General features: G+C 42.6%; 1 pseudogene; it reads right to left on the bottom strand.

The window, feature by feature from the left end:
- Nucleotides 1-3,077: 3,077 nt before the first annotated feature.
- LOC123399844 lies at nucleotides 3,078-16,534 on the bottom strand (annotated as a pseudogene).
- Between the last annotated feature and the right edge of the window lie 735 nt (nucleotides 16,535-17,269).

The raw sequence follows: 17,269 nt of genomic DNA, 5'->3' as shown, positions 1-17,269 counted from the left end.
CTATCTTTGTCTCTACTCTTGTATAACTTGTTGAATTTTCTGACCATGAGGCTTATCTCTTCATCAGTGACAAGATTGTCTTTTGAAGTAGTGGTAGCATCACATGAAGCTTTATAAGCACCGCTTGACTTGTTGTGCAACTCATCTTTGTCCTTGAGTGACATCTCATGAGAAACAATCCTACCAATGACTTCAGTTGGCTTGAGATCTTTGTAATTGGCATCATTTGGATCAATGTGCACAATGTGTCATACTTGCCATCAAGATCTCTAAGTATCTTCTTGATGATGAATTTGTCGGTCATCTCTTCGCTTCCTAAGCTGGCAATCTCATTGGTGATGAGAGCTAGCCTAGAGTACATTTCAGCGACTCCTTCACCATCCTTCATCTTGAACTTTCCAAGCTGACTTTGAAGCACATCCAACTTAGATTCTCTGAGAGAATCAATACCCTCACGCATATCAACCAAAGTATCCCAATTTTCTTTTGCATTCTAAAGACGACTGCTTTTGTTAAATTCTTGAGGGCAAAGGCAGTTGAAGATGATATCACATGCTTGAGCATTAAGTTGCAACATCTTCAGTTCATCAACGGTCGCATCATGATCTGGTTCATGCCATTCTCCAAAGAAGTTACCTTGCATGCCAACACGAATAACAACCCAAACATGAGAATGAAAGCCAAGTATATACATTTTCATTTTATGCTTCCAACTAGCAAAATTAGTGCCATCAAACTAAGGACCTCTACGATGATAATTTCCCTCACTAGATGTCATGCTCTCCTAGGTTGTTAAACCAATGAAATGGAGATGAAAGCTCTGATACCACTTGTAGGATCGGAAGTACGTCTAGAGGGGGGGGGTGATTAGACTACTTGGCAAGATAATTTTTTTGCCTTTTCCCAATTTTACTTGAGAGGCAGCTACAACAGTTATAACAAGCCAAGTACACCCTACACATGCAATTCTAATAGTATAGTAGCGGAAAGTAAACATGCAAGTGTAAAGTAGAGGAGTAAGGAAGGGAGATCAAATGCATGAGGTTGACACGTCGATTTTTGGCATGGTTCCGATAGTTGGCGCTATCGCACGTCCATGTTAGTGGAGACTTCAACCCACGGAGGGTAACGACTGCGAGAGTCCACGGAGGGATCCACCCACGGAGGGTCCACAAAGAAGCGGCCTTGTCTATCCCACCATAACTTACGTCCATGGAGTACTAGCGTTACTCACGGTAGATCTTCATGAAGTAGGTGATCTCCTTGCCCTTACAAACATCTTGGTTCAATTGCACAACATGAAGTAGGAGGCTCCCAAGTGACACCTAACCAATCTAGGAGGCACCACCCTCCAAAAGGTAATAGATGGGGGTAGATCAATGAACTCCTTGCTCTTGTGCTTGTAAAGATAGTCTCCTCAACACAAACCACTCTCTCATAGAATATGAATGGCTAGGAGAGGTTGATTTGGTGACTAACGATGAGATGACCAAAATCGATGTCACCGATACTCAAACTCGAAAATTCTGAGTTTGTGTATCTTGGCAACAGAATGTTGGTCACATGGAACTCGGTAGCACCGATGCAGTTTTGGTTGCATCGATTTGGTGGAAATGGCTAGGGTTCTGTCTGAGGTTCAAACTCGGTGGGTCTGATATGGAAATGTTGGTGACACTGAAGTTGTGAATGTGGAACTTGACAGAGTGGATAAGGTGGGAAAATGACTGAGTGTTTTGGTGACTAACTTTGAGCATTTGAGCAATTAGTTCATTTTACTACCTCACCCACTTTTAATAGTATTGGCTTTCCTATGGACTCAAAAGTGATTTCTCACAAATATAAAATGAAGAGTCTTGTAGCTTGAAGCTTGAGCCAATATTATTCCTTTCTTGCATCCAGGGGTATCTCCACATAAACCTTAAGCCATGTCATCTTTTGAACTTTTCTGAAATATACTTGGAAATCACATTAGTTCAACGATGCATATGTTGTGATCAATTATCAAAACTACCAGGGAGCAATTGTGCTTCCGGATGCACAAAAAATACTCATCAGAGCAAGTACTTTGAGAAATCAGTACCATGATATTATTGGGATTGAGTGCCATAGCATGGAGCTACCGCAGGTTCAGTCAGAAAGACACAATTGGTAGTTTTAGAAATCAAGTGCTTGATCAACTGATACACGATAGGAGTGTGCAAGTTTGTAGTACACAATGGGAATGTCACAGTACAGGAAGACAATTAGCATACACATGATACATTGAAGAAATTGTAAGTATATGTAATCCAAAAGCTCAAGCCAAGTCACAACACCATTATAGAAGATACTACCAGGTGGGAGGCTAGAACAAAGTCGAAGTGCTAGACTTGTATGACAATTGACAAAAGAAATTCACCTGCTTCCCGTTTGCTACCACCTCAAGTTTTTTTGAATCCCTGTCAACAACATATTTTCCGCCTAACAGAAAACAAATTAATGAAGTAAAATTCTTGTAGTAAATCACAATATGGTAAGAGTTATCTTTTATATAAAGAAGACATGATCATCCATTTGAAGTCTGCTTTTATCATGTGCTATTTTTTCCCAGCATATCCCATGTGTTCTTGGTAAAGGTACAAGATTAAGACTACGTTTTTCTGCCACTGTAAACGAGTTTGTTATATAGTTCTCTAAAAGATAGTACATTTTATCTTTACCATAATAGTTTTCTGACATGAGTCTGGTTAGCTTTTGTTAAATGTTCGCCAACATTTTTCACATTCTTGGGTTTATTTATAGGCATCAGAACACAAAGAGAAAAATTGACATGCCTTCTTTGGCAGGTTTGACACTTCTCAGGCAGTAGTAACAATAACGAATCCTCTTCTTTCTTCAACTCTTGTAGCACTGAGGACACCTTTGATGTGGAACATCTTGACCCTTCGTGGTGATGAATGTCACCTCTATATAACAAGAATTGGTCTGAAGTCATTTGACACTACCAGGGAGCTATCATATGGATACCTATCAATGCAAATTGTCTTCACATTAGGAGTCAAAACAATGATATAGGCTGAGGCTCTTTTGATGGAATACTAGTAAGGTGTTTTGATGCAAATTGTCTTAACATAGTGTATGCAGAGTATGATGCGAGGACAATGATATAGGCTGATGCTCTTTTGATGGAATACCAGTAAGGTGTTTTGTTACCGGAAGCCTTATAGGGTGTGGGATACCTGCTACTGTGTTCGACATTAAAGTGATCCACTTGAGAACGTAAGCAAGGCATAATTGGAAAACCTTTAACCCATCCGAAGTGGAGTTTTACTTCCCATAAAGGAATGTAAAGAATTGCACATTTTTGAGTGATGAAACCAACAAACCTATGGTCACGGAAGGTCATCAGGAATGATCAGTATGGCTTGAATGGCTTTGTTTCACCCTGCAAATACGTTGATATTCTTTTTAAATAGCAATATGCATCAAATGAAATTCTAAATGTAACACGATCTAATTCAATGAGCATTTAACCGCGTATAACATAGATCCACTGAATTGTTTCTATTCGGTACTTCTACTTGAACTGTAAAAGCATCCACTAAAACATAAGAAATGTGAATAAAGTATCAGAGACACCTATCCTTAAAAATTCAGGAGCAAAATCAATATCATGGTTTCTAGCTGTCCAGATCCAAGGCTTGTATGCGAGATTCCGCTCTACAAATCTTACCCACATATCTCACCTTGTATTATCATGATATGGGTAATTATCTGCATGCGTGAGGTCCCAGAAGAAAAGCATTGCCTAGACTTTTGAATTGGACTTGTAATGAGCGAGTGTGACACTAGAGTTGAAACTCTAACCGAGATCAGCTAAACACAATAGTAAAATTCTAGGTGACAATACTCATAAACTACAATAGTAAAATTATGTTAGAATTCAAACATGATCATGCAAGTTATATTCTGAGCAAATTTGACAATAACTATCACACCAAATGTATATGGAACTTCTGGGCCACTTTTCAAAGGGGTCCTCAACCAAAACTTTCTCAGCAACTCTTCAACGAACGACATAGTAATACTTCGTATCAAACTACAAAAAAGTCATAATTAAGTCTTGAATCAAAATACCAGCCTTCACAAAAACATAAGCATCAAATGTTTGACGCGCCAGTAACCTTCAACTTCTTGATTGTACGATGATGAATGTATCTCGAGGTATATTTATAGAATGTATACTGCAAATGATTTCCCGACCCTTTGCAGAACAGTTGAGATTATCTTCTCAAGTTACGTAAAGCACATTGCTTGCTCCAAGTTTGACTGTTGTCACCCATGTGATTATTGTACTGCCATGGTTGCCTTGTGTGATATGAACCTGTTAGAGCACCTCATCAATCAGTATGAGAGTGGAAGCCACCAACAAACCCATGATTGAGCTTCGGAGAAGGGTGGACTCTGATACTACAACTCCCTCTTTGATGATTGCTGATTTATGTTTAAATTAGAAGATGGAAGAAAAAGCAACATAGTCAGACCTGTAGATCGTATGGCATGTGTAGAGGAGGCCAGCCGTCCTTCTCCCCCCTTCTTCTTCTGCCTGATTCCTCTCTGTTTCCTTTTTCTATACCAGGGGAGACCGAAGCCCCGCCATGGCCTTGGAGCTCTCCCTGCGAGCAATGGAGGCCCGCATCTATGTGCAAGGACTTCACACCGTCGCACCGGATCTCTTCATCTTGCGTTCCCGTCCGCCGTTGCCCGACTCTGGTGAGCTCCTGCCTAGGTCACCGGATCCCTCGCTTCGTCCTTCCTTGTCGTCTATGGCGACCCCTGATACGTCCATTTTGCATCATGCTTTCATGTTGATATTTATTGCTTTATGGGCTGTTATATTACTTTGTGGTACCATATTTATGCCTTTTCTCTCTTATTTTGCAAGGTTTAATTGAAGAGGGAGAATTCAGCCAGCTGGAATTCTGGACTGGAAAAGGAGCAAATCTTAGTCCACTATTCTGCACATCTCCAAATGCCCTGAAAAGTTACGTGGAATTTTTTGGGATTATATAAAAAATATTGGGCAAAAGAAGTACCAGAGGGGGGCTGCCAGGGCGCCACAAGCCCTACCACCGCCACCCCCCTGGTGGCGGAGGGCAAGCTTGTGGGCTCCCTGACGGCCCACTAGCCCCCCTCTTTTGCTATATGAAGGGTTTCGTTCCAGAAAAAAAATCAATTGGGAGCTTTTTCGTGGTTTCGCCGCCGCCACGAGGTGGAACTTGAGCAGATCCAATCTAGAGCTCAGGCAGGACGATCCTGCCGGGGAAACTTCCCTCCCGGAGGGGGAAATCATCGCTATCGTCATCACCAACACTCCTCTTGTCGGAGGGGAGGCAGATTCATCAACATCTTCATCAGCACCATCTCCTCTCCAATCCCTAGTTCATCTCTTGTAACCAATCTCCGTCTCACGACTCCGACTGGTACTTGTAAGGTTGCTAGTAGTGTTGATTACTCTTTGTAGTTGATGCTAGTTGGATTACTTGGTGGAAGAGTTTATGTTCAGACCCTTGATGCTATTCATTACACCTATGATCATGATTATGATTATGCTTTGTGAGTAGTTTCTTTTGGTCCTGAGGACATGGGATAAGTCATGCTGATAATTCATGTGAATTTGATATTCGTTCGGTATTTTGATATGCTATATGTTGTTTTTCCTCTAGTGGTGTTATGTGAACGTCGACTACATAACACTTCACCATACTTGGGCCTAGAGGAAGGCATTGGGGAGTAGTAAGTAGATGATGGGTTGCTGGAGTGACAGAAGCTTAAACCCCAGTCTATGCGTTGCTTCGTAAGGGCCTGATTTGGATCCACTAGTTTAATGCTATGGTTACACGTTCTCTTAATTCTTCTTTTGTAGTTGCGGATGCTTGCGAGAGAGGTTAATCATAAGCGGGATGCTTGTCCAAGTAAGGGCAGTACCCAAGTGCCGGTCCACCCACATATCAAACTATCAAAGTAACGAACGTGAATCATATGAACATGATGAAACTAGCATGACAGAAATTCCCGTGTGTCCTCGGGAGCGGTTTTCCTCCTATAAGACTTTGTTCAGGCTTTTCCCTTGCTGCAAAAGGGATTGGGCCACTTGCTGCACCGTTGCTACTACTTGTTACTTGTTACTCTTTGCTTGCTACGTTTCACCTCGCTTCACCATCACTTGTTACCGCTACTTTTAGTGCTTGCAGTTATTACCTTGCTGAAAACCGTTTATCAGAGCCTTCTGCTCCTCGTTGGGTTCGACACTCTTACTTATCGAAAGGACTACGATTGATCCCCTATACTTGTGGGTCATCAAGACTCTTTTCCGGCGCCGTTGCCGGGGAGTGAAGCGCCGTTGGTAAGTGGAAATTGGTAAGGAAACATTCTTATACTGTGCTGAAATTTATTGTCACTTGTCACTATGGAAACTGTTCCTTTGAGGAGTTTGTTACGGGTATATTCACCACGAACGGAAGCACGAGGAGTTGTTCCTCAACCTGAGGTACCTACTGAAAATATCTTTTATGAAATTCCATTGGGTATGCTTGAGAAACTGCCGGCTAATGCTTTCACAGGAGATGGATCTTCACATCCAGACTTGCATCTGATCTATGTAGATGAAGTTTGTGGTTTATTTAAGCTTGCAGGTTTGCCCGAGGATGAGGTAAAAAATAAAGTCTTTCCTTTATCTTTGAAAGATAAGGCGTTGACATGGTATAGGCTATGTGATGATACTGGATCATGGGACTACAATCGGTTGAAATTGGAATTTCATCAAAAGTTTTATCCTATGCATTTAGTACATCATGATCGGAACTTTATTTATAACTTTTGGCCTCATGACACGGAAAGCATAGCTCAAGCTTGGGGAGGCTTAAATCAATGCTATATTCATGCCCCAATCATGAGCTCTCGAGAGAAATCATCACTCAAAACTTTTATGCTCGGCTTTCTCATGAAGATCGTACCATGCTTGACACTTATTGTACCGGTTCTTTTATGAAGAAGGATATTGATCACAAGTGAGATTTATTGGAAAGAATCAAATGCAACTCTGAAGATTGGGAGCTGGAGGAAGGTAAGGAGTCAGGTATGAATTTCCAGTTTGATTGCGTTAAATCTTTTGTTGAGACAAACACTTTTAGAGATTTTAGCGCTAAGTATGGACTTGACTCTGAGATAGTAGCTTCTCTATGTGAATCTTTTGCTGCTCATGTTGATCTTCCCAAAGAGAAGTGGTTTAAATATCATCCTCCTGTAGAAAGCAACATAGCCAAAACCAATCTAGTTGAGGAGAAAGTCATTGCTTTTAGTGATCCTGTTGTTCCTTGTGCTTACACTGCGAAACCACCATACCCTGCTAGGATAAAGGATTATTCTAAAGCTCCAGCTGTGATACGTAGGGGTGACATTAGACCACATGCACCCCCTGAGGAGATTAGAGTTGAACCTAGTATTGCTATTATCAAAGATCTCTTAGCCGAAGACATAGATGGGCATGTTATCAAATTCCGTGAGGAGTCCGCTAGAATTGCTAAACCTCACGCGAAAGACAAATACAGACATGTAGTTGGCCTGCCCGTTGTTTCTGTCAAGATAGGAGATCACTGTTACCATGGTTTATGTGATATGGGAGCTAGTGTTAGTGCAATACCCCGTTCTCTATATGATGAAATCAAAGATGAGATTGCACCTGCTGAGTTAGAACCCATTGATGTCACTATTACGCTAGCTAATAGAGACACTATCTGCCCTCTGGGAATTGTGAGAGACGTAGAAGTCCTGTGTGGTAAGACGAAGTATCCTACTGATTTCCTCGTCCTTGGTACTGCACAAGATAGCTTTTGTCCCATCTTATTTGGTAGACCCTTTCTCAACACTGTCAATGCTCACATTGATTGCATTAAGAAGACTATCACAGTTAGTTTCGAGGGTGTGTCTCATGATTTAACTTCTCCAAGTTTGGAAGACAACCCCATGAAAAAGAGTCGTCTGGTAGGGATGAAATCATTGCTCTTGCCTCTATTGCCGTACCTCCTACGGATCCTTTAGAGCAATATCTGCTTGAGCATGAAAATGATATGCATATGGGGGAGAGAGATGAGATAGATAAAATTGTCTTAGAACAATATCCTATTCCCAAGAATAATCTGCCTATTGAACTGCTTGGGGATCCTCCCCCACCAAAGGGTGATCCTGTGTTCGAGATTAAACAGTTGCGTGATACTCTTAAGTATGCCTATCTTGATGAGAAGGAGATATATCCTGTTATTATTAGTGCCCTCCTCTCAGAGAACGAAGAGAAGAAGTTACTAAGAACTCTGAGGAAGCACCGGGCTGCTATTGGATATACTCTTGATGATCTTAAGGGTATTAGTCCTACTCTATGTCAGCACAAGATTAAAACCGATCCTGACTTTAAACCAGTTGCTGATCATCAAAGGAGATTGAATCCTAAGATGAAAGAGGTCATTAGAAAAGAAATATTAAAGCTTCTGGAAGCAGGAATCATTTATCCTGTTGCTCATAGTGATTGGGTAAGTCGAGTACATTGCGTACCTAAGAAGGGAGGTATCACTGTCGTTCCTAATGATCAGGATGAACTAATCCCACAAAGGATTATTACTGGCTATAGGATGGTGATAGACTTCCGGAAACTTAGCAAGGCAACTAGGAAAGATCATTATCCTTTGCCGTTGATCGACCAAATGCTAGAAAGGCTATCAAAACACACACACTTCTACTTTCTAGACGATTATTCAGGTTTCTCGCAAATACCTGTTGCACAATCTGATCAGGAGAAAACCACTTTCACCTGCCCCTTCGGTACCTTTGCTTATAGTCATATGCCTTTTGGCTTATGCAATGCACCTGCCACCTTCCAAAGATGTATGATGGCTATATTCTCTGACTTTTGTGAAAAGATTGTCAAGGTTTTCATTTATGACTTCTCCGTTTACGGGTCTTCCTTTGATGATTGCCTCAACAACCTTGATCGAGTCTTACAGAGATGCGAAGATACCAACCTCGTCTTGAATTGGGAGAAGTGCCACTTTATGGTTAATGAAGGCATCATCTTAGGACACAAAATCTCTGAAAGAGGCATTGAAGTTGATAAGGCTAAGGTTGATGCAATTGAGAAAATGCCTTGCCCCACAGATATCAGAGGTATACGAAGTTTCCTAGTTCATGCTGGCTTCTATAGAAGGTTCATTAAAGACTTCTCTAAGATTTCTAGGCCTCTTACCAACCTCTTGCAGAAGGAAGTTCCTTTTGTTTTTGATGAGGATTGTGAGGAAGCTTTCGAAATACTTAAGAAGGCTTTGATAACCGCACCTATTGTTCAACCACCTAACTGGAACTTGCCCTTTGAAATCATGTGCGATGCTAGTGATTATGCTATTGGTGCTGTTCTAGGACAAAGAGTTGACAAGAAGTTGAATGTTATTCACTACGCTAGTAAAACTCTAGACAGTGCCCAAAGAAACTATGCCACTACGGAAAAGGAGTTTTTAGTAGTCGTGTTTGCATGTGAAAAGTTCAGATCTTACATAGTTGACTCCAAAGTCACTATTCACTCTGATCATGCTGCTATTAAGTACCTTATGGAGAAAAAGGACGCGAAGCCTAGATTGATCAGATGGGTTCTCCTGCTACAGGAATTTGATTTGCATGTCGTTGACCGAAAGGGTGCTGATAACCCTGTAGCAGATAACTTGTCTAGGCTAGGGAATGTCCTTGATGACCCACGACCTATTGATGTCAGCTTTCCTGATGAGCAATTAATGTCATCCGCACTTCACATAGTGCACCGTGGTATGCTGATTATGCAAACTATGTTGTAGCCAAATACATACCACCTAGTTTCACCTATCAGCAAAAGAAGAAATTCTTGTTTGATTTGAGACACTACTTTTGGGATGATCCTCACCTTTATAAGGAAGGAGTAGATGGTGTTATTAGACGTTGTGTACCTAAACATGAACATGGACAGATCTTGCAGAAGTGTCATTTCGAAGCCTACGGAGGACACCACGCTGGAGATAGAAATGCCCATAAGGTATTGCAATCTGGTTTCTATTGGCCCACTCTCTTCAAGGATGCCCATAAGTTTGTCTTGTCTTGTGACGAATGCCAAAGAATAGGGAATATCAGTAAGCGTCAGGAAATGCGTATGAACTATTCACTTGTCATTGAACCATTCGATGTCTGGGGTTTTGATTATATGGGACCCTTCCCGAGTTCCAATGGGTACACTCACATCTTAGTTGCTGTGGATTACGTCACTAAGTGGGTAGAAGCTATCCCCACTAAAAATGCTGATCACCACACCTCTATTAAGATGCTTAAAGAAGTCATTTTCCCAAGATTTGGAGTCCCTAGATATCTGATGACTGATGGCGGTTCACACTTCATTCATCGTGTTTTCCGCAAGATGCTCGCTAAGTATGATGTCAACCATAGAGTTGCATCTGCTTATCATCCTGAGTCTAGTGGTCAAGTGGAGTTGAGTAATAGGGAGATCAAGTTGATCCTACAAAAGACCGTCAATAGATCTCGAAAGAATTGGTCTAGCAAACTTGACGATGCACTATGGGCATATAGGACTGCTTATAAGAATCCCATGGGCATGTCACCGTATAAAATGGTTTACGGTAAGGCCTGTCATTTACCTCTTGAGCTGGAACACAAAGCTTATTGGGCAATCAAAGAGCTCAACTTCGATTTCAAACTTGCTGGTGAGAAGCGGTTGTTTGATATCAGCTCGTTAGATGAATGGAGGGCCCAGACATATGAGAATGCCAAGTTGTTCAAGGAAAATGTTAAGAGATGGCACGATAAACGAATACAGAAACGAGAGTTCAATGTAGGTGATTATGTCCTGCTATACAATTCTTGTTTGAGATTCTTTGGAGGCAAGCTTCTCTCTAAATGGGAAGGTCCTTATGTTATCGAGGAAGTATATCGTCCCGGTGCGATCAAAATCAATAACACGGAAGGAAATTTTCCTAGAGTGGTAAATGGGCAAAGTATCAAGCATTACATCTCTGGTACTCCCATAAATGTTGAGACCAATATAATAAATGTCATAACTCAAGAGGAGTACCTAAGGGATGTTTATCAGCCTGTTTCAGACCCTGAAAACGAAGAGGTATCTGTTTCGGTAAGAAATTGTACTCCGATGCTTTCCCAATAGGAAATTTCCTCCGTTTTGGAATTTTTGGAAAAATAGAAAAATAAAAAGCAGTCCGGAGAGCGAACGAGGCAGCCACAAGCCCTACCACCGCCACCCCCTGGTGGCGGAGGGCAAGCTTGTGGGCACCTCGTGTGCCTCCCGGACTCCGTTTTCTTGCGGAGCACCCCTTCTGGTCCAGAAAAAATCAATATATATTCGCCCGAAGGTTTTGATCTCCGTATCGCGCAATTTTCCTCTGTTTTCGTTTCGAGCCTGTTTCTGTGGCAGATCTAGATCATCATGACTCCCCCAAACGCTCCTAAGGACAAGATCTTTGAGAAGGTCATCAATCCCTACCTCACGGAAGTGATGAAACACCCTCAATTTATCAAGATGAGTGAGGGGATGTTGCACATCCGTGATGTTGAGGGGCCTAAGAAGACCGGAAGCATGGAGACGAGGCTCGAAGCAATGGAGCAACAAGTCTTCAAGTGCCACGGGATGGTGGAGCGTGGACACAACGCCAACCACATGATGATCACGGAGTTCACTAGCAATCACAAGATGGATGCCATTGACATTGGGAAGCACCTCTCCAGGCTCAATGATAGGGTTGATCAATTTCAGGGCCAGATCTATGACCTGCAGAACCAAAACTGTGAGTATGAGTACAGATTTAAATCAATAAGGTTGGCTGCAGATTTGAGGATTTCGGCGACTCGTTCATCCTGCCATGATGGAGCACCTATGCCTTGGAAGACGGTGGATCAGACTACTACAACAACTCCACCACCATCACCACCGAAGGAAGACAACTAAGAATTGGTATGGGCAATCCCCTTGGCTTCTGCCAAGCTTGGGGGAGTTGCCCTGGTATCGTATCACCTTTATATCTTTTTCTTTTACCTTTGTTTTAGTTCTTTCCTTTTCAGTTTTTTTATTTCTTCTCTTAGAGGAATAAGTCTTTAGTATTTAGTTTGAGTCTTTTGCTTTTGTCTCTCCCCCGATGTATTCGAGCTTACGAGCTATATAATAAAGAGTATCTTAGTCAAGGGCTTTGCTTTGTGCAATTATCAAAAGTATGAAAAGAACGATAGCATGAAAGATCATGAGACGATCTTATGGAAAGTGATAACTTCATATATGACACGTATGATGATTGAAACTTGTTGAGAATAAATCAACATAGACCTCAGTCATTTTTGCAATTAATAAGTAATAAGGAAAGAGAGGTTCACATGCAAATATATCATCTTAGACACTTTTTACAATTGTGAGCACTCACCAAACTATTACATGCTTAGGAGTAGATGTTGGACAAGGAAGACAACATAATGAATTGTGTTTGCTGGGTTCCAAACAATGTTATATGATTAGAGATCCCTTAGCATGTGACGATTGCTTCCACCTCATATTAGCCAAAACTCCCGCACCAAGTAGAGATACTACTTGTGCATCCATAAACCTTCAACCCAGTTTTGCCATGAGAGTCCACCATACCTACCTATGGATTGAATAAGATCCTTCAAGTAAGTTGTCATCGGTGCAAGCAATAAAAATTGCTCTCTAATATGTATGATCTATTAGTGTGTGGAAAATAAGCTTTGTACGAACCGGTGATGAGGAAGACATAAAAGCGACAGACTGCATAATAAAGTTCTTTATCACAGGAGGCAATATAAAGTGACGTTCCTCCGCACTAAGAGGACACACATTCAAACCTCAAAAGCGCATGACAACCTCTGCTTCCCTCTGCGAAGGGCCTATCTTGTACCTTTACTTTTTGCCCTTGTAAGAGTCATGGTGATCTTCACCAATTCCCTTTTTCGCCTTTGTCTTGGCTACCGTCACATGCTTGGGAAAGATCTATATTCATATATCAACTTGGAGTTGAGTACTTATGCTTTATTATTGTTCAGTTTACCCTTGAGGTAAATCGTTGGGAGGCAAAACTATAAGCCCCTATCTTCCTCTGTGTCCAGCTGAAACTTTGACACCATGAGTACCACGTGAGTTGTAACAATTGTGGAAAACAAAAGAGATGATTGAGTATATGTGGGTTTGCCTTACAAGCTCTTATTTGACTCTTTCTGATGTTGTGGTAAATTGCAATTGCTTCAATGACTTTGGACTATTGTTGGTTACTTCTCGGTAAGGTTTTTGCTTCATGCTTTGCTTTGTGAAGGAATTGCTACTTTCCCATAAGAATCTTTATGATGTATTGATGTCCTATGTGTGATCATGATGCCCTCATGTCCGTATTATGTTTTATCGACACCTTCGTCCCTCAACATTTGGACATGTTTATGGAACTTGGTTTTCGCTTGAGGACAAGCGAGGTCTAAGCTTGGGGGAGTTGATACGTCCATTTTGCATAATGCTTTCATGTTGATATCTATTGCTTTATGGGCTGTTATATTACTTTGTGGTACCTTATTTATGGCTTTTCTCTCTTATTTTGCAAGGTTTAATTGAAGAGGGAGAATTCAGGAGCTGGAATTCTGGACTGGAAAAGGAGCAAATCTTAGTCCACTATTCTGCACATCTCCAAATGCCCTGAAAAGTTACGTGGAATTTTTTGGGATTATATAAAAAATAATGGGGGAAAGGAGTACCAGAGGGGGGCTGCCAGGGCGCCACAAGCCCTGCAACCACCAATCCCTGGTGGCGGAGGGCAAGCTTGTGGGCTCCCAGACGGCCCACTAGCCCCCCTCTTTTGCTATATGAAGGGTTTTGTTCCAGAAAAAAAATCAATCGGGAGATTTTTCGTGGTTTCGCCGCCGCCACGAGGCGGAACTTGAGCAGATCCAATCTAGAGCTCCGGCAGGACGATCCTGCGAGGGAAACTTCCCTCCCGGAGGGGGAAATCGTCACGATCGTCATCACCAACACTCCTCTCGTCGGAGGGGAGGCATCTTCATCAACATATTCATCAGCACCATTTCCTCTCCAATCCCTAGTTCATCTCTTGTAACCAATCTCCGTCTCACGACTCCGATTGGTACTTGTAAGGTTGCTAGTACTGTTGATTACTCTTTGTAGTTGATGCTAGTTGGATTACTTGGTGGAAGAGTTTATGTTCAGATCCTTGATGCTATTCATTACACCTCTGATGATGATAATGATTATGCTTTGTGAGTAGTTGCTTTTGTTCCTGAGGACATGGGATAAGTCATGCTGATAATAGTCATGTGAATTTGATATTCGTTCGGTATTTTGATATGTTGTATGTTGTTTTTCCTCTAGTGGTGTTATGTGAACGTCGACTACATAACACTTCACCATACTTGGGCCTAGAGGAAGGCATTGGGGAGTAGTAAGTAGATGATGGGTTGCTGGAATGACAGAAGCTTAAACCCCAGTCTATGCGTTGCTTCGTAAGGGGCTGATTTGGATCCACTAGTTTAATCCTATGGTTACACGTTGTCTTAATTCTTCTTTTGTAGTTGCGGATGCATGCGAGATAGGTTAATCATAAGTGGGATGCTTGTCCAAGTAAGGGTAGTACCCAAGCGCCGGTCCACCCACATATCAAACTATCAAAGTAACGAACGCGAATCATATGAACATGATGAAACTAGCATGACAGAAATTCCCGTGTGTCCTCAGGAGCGTTTTTCCTCCTATAAGACTTTGTTCAGGCTTGTCCCTTGCTGCAAAAGGGATTGGGCCACTTGCTGCACCGTTGCTACTACTTGTTACTTGTTACTCTTTGCTTGCTACGTTTCACCTCGCTTCACCATCACTTGTTACCGCTACTTTCAGTGCTTGCAGTTATTACCTTGCTGAAAACCGTTTATCAGAGCCTTCTGCTCCTCATTGGGTTCGACACTCTTACGTATCGAAAGGACTACGATTGATCCCCTATACTTGTGGGTCATCAACCCCCGCCTCGCCACTCGCTTCGGATCAGCCTCCTCTGCCGCTTCCATGCATGGATCCGGTCCGTGCAAGCTCCAGTCGCCACCTGCTTCAGATCAACCTCCCTACCGCTTCCATGCATGGATCCGCTCCCTACAAGCTCCAGTCACTATCGGCGGCAGGGTGGGCGATGGCGGCGCACGATAAGGAGCGCTGTAGGAGGTGGAGATGGGGATTGGGAGGCAGGGTCATACGTGGAGGACTCTGACGACGCGGGGAGGAGGGTGCGATGGAGAGTAGGCAGGCCGGGGTGCGGGGAGGACGGCGCGATGCAGGATGCGGGCCGACGACCGATCCAGATGGGGTGGGAGGCGCGGTCGATCGACTCGGGTGGTTTTTGTGTCAAACGCGTCCATAGATTGAACATTTTCCACTTATTTGGTAGACTGCGTGTTGAATTGTGACAAACAAAGGGACTTTTCTGTAAAAACGTCACGACGTATGACCAGAAGCAGTATTTGCTTTATTATTATTCTTATTAGGTAGAGATATAATAAATGATATACATCTAAAACCCAATCTAATGTATAAATGATGAATATTTTTAGAACATATATTTTTCTTTAAATCATGATCGGTATCCTAGTACCAATGCCTAACATTTTTTTTGTCAAAATAAAAAGGTCTCTTAACATTGGGGCAATGGTGGGCGGTGGAGGCGTGTGGGCGATTGTCCGACAATGGTGGTGGATGTTGGTGGCGCGGTGGCTCAGCGGGCTTTGAGGATGACACATTGGCATGGCATGTATTGGGGAAGGTAGTGAAATGGTTCAAATAATTGAGCTGTTTTTGTGATTACAAAAATATTTTAGGGAAATGGGAAGCAGTTGGAGCTGATTTTTTTGGGCTAACTTCTTCAACATAAAAACTATATTGGGAAAACAGGAGCTATTGGAGTTACAGGAGTATTTAACAAAAACTACCACATCCCGTTGATTCATGCCTATAAACTATCACTTTACTTTTTTTTATCGAAAACTATCACTTTTAACTAATCTTTGACTAAAAACTACCATATCTTGAAAACTGCCCGAGTTCTGACATGTTGGGTCCATAAGTCAAGTTGACCGCTAACTTCGATCGTTATTACAGATAGGACCCATACGTCAACCCACTTCTTCCATCTCTCTCCACCCTCATGTGTATTACATCGAACATGTTTTGTGCGTCTCGTCTTGTCGCTGCGGCCTCGACATCACAGAGCATGAAGAGCTCGATGGCCTTCTTGAGCAGCTCGTTCCTGCGTTCGAGCAGGTCACCGTGCCGCTGGGCAGTCAGGCCGACACGCCGTCGGGCGAGCAGGCAGACCGCCGCACCGCGCGTTGGCCTCCGCTCGAGCTGGCTGGCTAGCCCCCGCGCGAGCTGGGTGTGGAAATTCGCTAGCTGTCCTCTTCTTGCCAAGGCCACCATGTGGTTAGATTAGGCTAACTGCACATTAGTTTAGAGTTAGATGGGCCATTGTCCACCGGGCCCATGTGGTTAGATTATCCTAACTATTAACTAGCTTAGGGTTAATTCAATGATTTTTTTTAAAACAATCTGGGCTAGATGTAACGACTAAAATGCGACCCTTTCCTACTTTGGGGGCGATGCCCCAAAAGGGAAAGAGGCGCATCAAAGCGTTTCGCAAGCGAGATAATCATAGCAATACATAATCGAAGAATGACAAACAGGGCATACATTTGCCATCTGACATAGATAATATAAGGTTTACATCCACACAATTATTCAGACAAGTTAGTCCTGCTACGGACTATGAAACAAGGAAAAGACTATGATATCCCGCATGCTGGCCCACGATCACGACCACGGCGTCAGTCCTCCGGATAGTTCACGTACAGTCGGTCATTCTCCTCATCGTACTGCCACGCCAGCTGTGTGCCATCTGGATCTCCTGCGTCGCGCATACCTGTACCTGTTGGGGTGTTGTAGTAAACTTTGAGCCATGGAGACTCAGCAATTGGATGACCCTGGTACCGAAAGTAGTCAAGTAATTAGGTGAGGAAGGTTTAGTGTACAGGTTGCAGCATAGGATATATGGTGGCTAACTTACGAGATCAGAGTATTTGATATGGTGGTCTAAGTGAGCGGTCGAAGACTAGGTGATCACTAAGTGATCCTGAACACCTACTTACGTCAAACATA

The sequence above is a fragment of the Hordeum vulgare genome, chromosome 1H (assembly GCF_904849725.1).
Source record: "Hordeum vulgare subsp. vulgare chromosome 1H, MorexV3_pseudomolecules_assembly, whole genome shotgun sequence".
NCBI lineage: Eukaryota > Viridiplantae > Streptophyta > Magnoliopsida > Poales > Poaceae > Hordeum > Hordeum vulgare.
The sequence above is the reverse complement of the archived record's forward strand: the minus strand, read 5'-3'. Positions and strand labels throughout refer to the sequence as shown.